The sequence below is a fragment of the Dromiciops gliroides genome, chromosome 2 (assembly GCF_019393635.1).
Source record: "Dromiciops gliroides isolate mDroGli1 chromosome 2, mDroGli1.pri, whole genome shotgun sequence".
In the NCBI taxonomy this organism is placed as follows: Eukaryota; Metazoa; Chordata; class Mammalia; order Microbiotheria; family Microbiotheriidae; genus Dromiciops; species Dromiciops gliroides.
This window is the reverse complement of record NC_057862.1, coordinates 115,733,131-115,739,738: the sequence shown is the minus strand read 5'-3', so window position 1 is coordinate 115,739,738 and position 6,608 is coordinate 115,733,131.

Here is a 6,608-nt window from a genome sequence, read left to right as displayed (position 1 = left end):
ACTGTTCCACAGATACTGGGCAAGTCTTAAGTAACACAGATGCTACTGTCTGCACAGTTGTGTATTTCTGAAGGGAGGGAATCTTCGTACCACAGACACTACTGTTCCTTGCATTAGCTGCATCTGCGGCTGGAGTTAGTATACCATATGTGCTTTGGCCCTGGCAGATGTTGGGTGGCTTCAAGCACCAGAGGCAGCACTGTCCTCCCAGAGCCACATCTGCAAGGAAATTAAATTGCCCTAACATTACTGTGCCAGCTGAACCTTAAGCATATTCAAAATACACAAATAGGTAAAAAAAAAAAAAAGGAACCCACTGAAAGTCATTCTAAAGGGAACAGCATTCAATCATCAGACATTCACAAAAATCATCAGCTCTGGTGAGCACTTCATTTCAAAGAACATTCATTATAGCTCCTTCTCTGGGAGAACCTGTTTTTCCTAGGTCAGCATTTCTTCTCAGAAAAGTAAAAAGATTAAAATCTACTTCGTGGTTTGAACTAACTAGAACTTTAATCCTGTGGTCTTCAGGTGTCTTTAAAAAAAAAACAAACCTTAGCATAATTTTATTGGTTCACCAAATAAAGGCTAACACTGGCCTTAGAGCCCGTGCTACAAAAAGTGTTTGAAGAATTCTGGGATCTTCTAGCTGGAAGGCACCTGGAAGATTATTAAAGCCGATGGTTCTCAAACTTCTTAATATCAGGACTCCTTTACATACCTAAAACAATTATTGGGGCAGCTAGGTGGCGCAAGTGAATAGAGCACCGGCCCTGGATTCAGGAGGACCTGAGTTCAAGTCCAGCCTCAGACACTTAACAATTACTAGCTGTGTGACCCCAGGCAAGTCACTTAACCCCAATTGCCTCACACACAAAAAAAAAATTATTGAGGACCATCCAAAGAGCTTTTGTTTGTAATATTTACCATATTAAACATTCTCTTAGTATTATTGTGAAAATAGTTCTAACTTTGAAAAAAACACCCCCCCCCAAAAAAAAAAAGAGGGCTTCAGGGATGCCCAGGGTGGGTCCCAGGCCTTATTCTAAGAAACTGCTGGATTAGGCCAAGCCTTAATTAGGTACTTGGAACACTAGAGTTGAAGTCAGAAGAACTAGGTTTTGGACATTGATTCTAGATACTACTTACCCTGGTTTTGGACAAGTCACCACCATCTCTCTGGTGTCAGTGCCTTCATCAGTTGAAACTTTGCCTTTCTACATGTCCCCTGGACATTAGCACATAGAATTGTGATGATTAAAAACATGAGAGACATAGTTTTCTGGGGTAATTTATCATTTTATTAATAGACTGGTGGGTTATTAATAAAAGGAGGTCTACTGGCTATCTCTCTCAGACCAAAGACCCATAATGGCAGCTGGGCCTCAGTTCATATACTCTTCCAATTGTAGGAAGTCCATCACATAGCAATCAAATCTAATTGGTTGACATGATTGGAGGTGGGTTATATCAAAATGAAGTTCTGAGGATACGGTGATGGCAGGTTACTTCATCTTTTGATATCAGAGAAGGAATGTAGAACCCCTCACCCAAAGAGTTTTTCTACCTACCTTCGGCTTAATCTTATCAGGACTTCAGCTATCTAGACAAGAAGATCTGTCTCCAATCAAGGTGCTATGTAAGCTTGGGTTGGGTTTGACCCAGATAAACTAAACTAGACCTTGGAGAGGGGGGAGTAGAAAGGTCCACAAAAGAAGGGGAGATTACTGGGTCCCCCAAGATATCAATTATTAGTAATTATTTCTCACAGAAGTTTTCAGTAAATGCTATTGACAAAGAAAACCAGTAAAGTCACTATGGTTTATTTTTGCAAACAGGGAAACTGAGGCCTAGACAGGGAAAGTCACTTGAATGCTCAAGGTCACATAAATAGTTAAGTAGCAAAGCCAAGACCCAAATCCAGATCTTTTGGTAAGGGAGCTGGTGTCCTCACTACTGTCATATTGCCCTCCCTACACATAGGATAATATAATAACCTGACTGGGGTCCAAAGCTTTAATCCGAGGATTTAGGGCTGGAAAAGACTTTAAAGACTGTCTTGTCAAGCCCCTAATTTTATTGTTGAGGAAACTGAGGCTGAGAGAGACTGAGTAACTTGCCCCAAATCACAGGGATAGTAAGATACTGATAGAGAAGTCAGGAGCTCTGACTCCCAAATCAGACTTAGGCTGAATATACTGAATTAATTCAAGCAGCTATTTTATCGGACATCCACAAGGGGCGCGCACACACAAGCGCACACATACACACACACAAAATGAGGGAATGGAGATTACAACCTTTTTAAAACTTCTAGTTGACCTGGGATTCTTTTGAGTTTCAGTCTTTGTAGACCATGTAACATGACCTTGGTGTGTAGAAACACAAAACATTTTTTAGTAAGCCTGTTAACCCATTGTGCTCCCTCCCCTTGAGGCTTACAATACAAACAAGACTCTCTTATATCCCAACCCATCAAAAATATCAGTTCATGTCTGAGTTAATTAAATATCTGAACATTAATTTATAACACTTCAAGTGATCTTTCTTCCCCTCCCCTTACCTGTAAATGAATGAAAGCGCTATGATTTAGTTCTGTAAACCAACATGTACTTGCAGAAATCTATTGTGTGCTTTTTCTTCCCATCCCCACAAACGGCAGGAATGATGGGAGTGACAAGCTTCTAAAAAATACCAGCACCCATGCCAGGAGCCACTCAGTTCCCAACTGAGGTGGAATGCTAAATTCCTAAACTGATTCCATTTATCAGGGATTGAAGATTTCCGTTTAGGGTTGTCAAAAATGTTTGTTTTGCCTGGGCGTGTACCTGTCTGTGTTTGTCTTTACAGGAAACTCCCCTTTTGTAAGCTCAGGGTTTTCATATACAGTTAGAACAGATTGACTTCGTGGTGCTGGTATTCACACAAAACCACAGAACGTGAGAATTGGAAGGTCACCTTAGAGGTCATCCAGTCAACCTCTCATTAGCTTTGACCACAGCCTACATACTTCACACATTGGAAATTCTCCTTTTTATGAATATTTAGAGAGGTGGAGGTTACCAGTCCACAATCAGTTGTACAGTTTCCAATTGAGCTAGTGGTAATAATAGAAGAAAGAACTACCTTGTGAGGTAGTGAGCTTCCCATTGCCACAAGTATTCACGCAGAGGCACTGATTGGCTCTGCTGTAAAGGACACTAGGGAGAAGCTTGAACTCAGTGGCCTAATATAGATTTATTACAGTCCCTCTAATAAGGAATAAAGCTCCTACCCATGATGACAACTGACCCTATGGGAGATAAAATAAATAAACATAAGTATTTATTAAATGCCAGGTACTATGCTAGGTATGAGGATACAAATAAAAAGTGAGACCATCCCTGCTCTCAATTCTGGTCAGTGTATTTTATATTAGGGCCAGCTTCATTGATTGTTCCTTTTGTGGTATACATGGAAAGTGAGGACATTGTAATATATGCTTTTATATGCCATATTGTTAGGTTCCTATTGCTTCTCTTTTTTTTTTTCTTTTTTCAGGGCAATGAGGGCTAAGTGACTTGCCCCAGGGTCACACAGATAGTGTCAAGTGTCTTGAGGCCAAATTTGAAACTCAGGTCCTCCTGAATCCCAGGGTCATTGCTTTATCTACTACGCCACCTAGCTTGCCCCCGGTTATAATTACTTCTAAGAGTGCCCTGGTTTCACTCAAAGGTGACAATAATATCATAAAAACCCACACAGGTACATAATTGAATCCTAGGCTTATAAAAAATAACATGAAGGGGCAGCTAGGTGGCATAGTGGATAAAGCATCGGCCCTGGGATTCAGGAGGACCTGAGTTTCAAATCCGGCCCTCAGACACTTGACACTTTCTAGCTGTGTGACCCTGGCAAGTCACTTAATCCCAATTGCCTCACCAAAAAAAAAAAAAAAAAAAGATAACGTGAGGAAACTTTTTTACCCAGTTATTTTGATAAGTCATGTGAGTCAGATGAAAGACAGGGAAAGGTAAAATCTCTCTTAGGTGATGGGAAACTCCTCCCTCTAGTTTCCATCATTATCTAAGAAAGTAGAGGAGAATCTGGACTGTTGTTTTGACAATTTTATAAAGGCCCATCCTTAAAATAGCCCCATAAAACAAGCAATGCTTATGTTTAGATTGTAAACTTCCCAAGGGCTGGTGGATTATAAATGGTTCTTTGTATCAGCAATCGTGATGCTTGTACACTACAAGATTTTAAAATGCTGAGTTCCTCTTTGACCAAGGGGAAACTGAGATCTTGCCCTAGGATCACTTAGTAATAGCAAAGCTGGAATTCAAACCCAAGTCCTGATGCCTCTTCTCCCTAAGCCATGCCTGTTTCCAGATGGTTTAGAATCTAGGCCATATAAAATAAAAGTTTTATTTTAAAGCCATATAAATGAATATTTAATGTATTTTAAAATGTAAAAACAATCCTTAGCTTGCACGACGGTGCAAAAACAGGAGGCAGGCTAGATTTGGGCCCTGAGCCATCATTTTCCCAACCCCAAGCTTAGATTTGTTTTTAATATAAATTGTTGCACACACGTATATGAATCTGCTTAATGTTACCTTGTAATCATTTCAAAACCTAAACAATCCACATCTGGGGTGTGGGGGGAAAATGAATGAATAAAGAATGCTTACTACCCAAACCCTGACTTAGATGGTCAGTTCACTGAGTTAATTCATGGTACATATGTCTTAGACAAGTCCTGTAGAGGACAACAATTGGGGCCCAGAATTGCATATAAGGAAGAGCATCTTGGATTGCTATTTTGGCATTTCTTCTCCAGCTCATTTTACAAATGAGAAAAGGAGGCAAACAGGATCAAATGACTTGCCCAGGGTCACACAGCTAAGAAATAACTGAGAATGGATTCAAACTCCTGAAGATGAGTCTTCCTGACTTCAAGACCAGTGCTACCTAACTATCTCCTAGATGCTGTTTTGGAAATTGTAAAGTGCTTTTTTAATGATCCTCAAGCTGTTCCCTGACATACAAAGGTCTTTTAACAACATATCCTTTTTCTAATGCTGTATTTTTGAGGAATCATGGAAAATCACCATTTCTAGTATCAACAGTGTGGGGGAACCAAAGAGCAAAGGACAGACATAACACTGCATAAGGAAGTGTAGAACATTACCAACCAAATGAGAACTTGTTATAAAAGGTATCTTCCTTCAGAATGCGGGAGAATTAGAAAAGGAGGTGGGTTGGTCTACTGAACCAGACTGTACAAGTATACACTAAAGCTTTGGATGTGTCAATCATCTAATGAAATATGAAGTTTACAAAGGTATAGAAGAAGATAAAATAATTATTGTTATAAGGTGAAACAGAAAATTTTAAAAAACATAAGGAAAGCTTTATGTTACCACTTTTAATTCAAGGGTTAGGGAACCTCATACTCAGAAAAGACCACCAGTCTTCAGCTTGATTTTATTTGAAAAAAACTACTAGGTGATTTTATTGTGGCCACCTGGGGCCCCCCCTAATTGATAGATCATTGTGCCTTTTCATTCAGAAGAGAATCTCTAAATGTTCGTCCAAAGCTAGGAACATCAGTTAATCAGTTAGAATATTAGGGGCAAGGTGAATGAATGAATTATGAATGACCATTTATTAAAGTACTTACTATATGCCAGGCAATGTGCTAAGCACTGGGGATACAAATACAAAAGATTTGTTCTCAAGGATCTTACATTCTAACAGAGGGAATAACATAGGAAAATGGGGGGGGGGGAAGGGAGGGAGTGTGTGTCATGTTTTGGTCTGCCAAGTCACACGGTTGCTAAGTGAAGTCATAGGGAAATTGGACAGGGACTATATATACTTTTCTAGGACCGGTGATCTCATTTGATTATTAAACCCACTGCAAGAGGTGGAAATGGGGGTGAGGAAGGGGAGAGTGATTAAGGGCTGAGCTAGGCTGCCTAGCTAGACAAAATGGCTTCTTAAACTTCTTTCACTGGCAAACCCTTTTTATTGCCAAGAATTTTTACACGACCCAGGGTATATAGGTATATAAAATAGGTATACATAACCTTTTACTGTTGCCGACTTTTTTGCAACCCCCCACATTCAATTACAGGACCCCCCTATGGGGTCTCAAACCCACAGTTTAAGAAGGTAGGGACTAGAGGGTAGCCAGAAGAGCTTACTGGATCTGAACCTAGCCAGATGCATATGCGTAAGCTCTCACAAATCAGAAGCTAGAAGCACTTTGGAGGTCAACGTGATAATTTGCTCCGAAGTTCAGGCCTTCATCAACAATAGTACAGTTCAGATGTTTTACATAATCATACAGATATAACCATATCTGATTGCTTGCCGCCTCAGGGAGGGGGGATGAGAGGGAGAGGAGGAGAGATAAAAATTGGAACCCCCAAACTATAAATAAAAATTTTCAATACGTGAAAAGAAGAAACCAATAGTACAATTCACTAATTCACTTGTTGCCAGAATCTACTAGACCTCTTCTCTCTCTTCCTCCTTCATCTCTGATTTTGGCTCAATAGAAGAGCTGTACTGTTCTACCAAGCATCACCAATCCTCAGACAAAGGGCAAGGAAAATCTA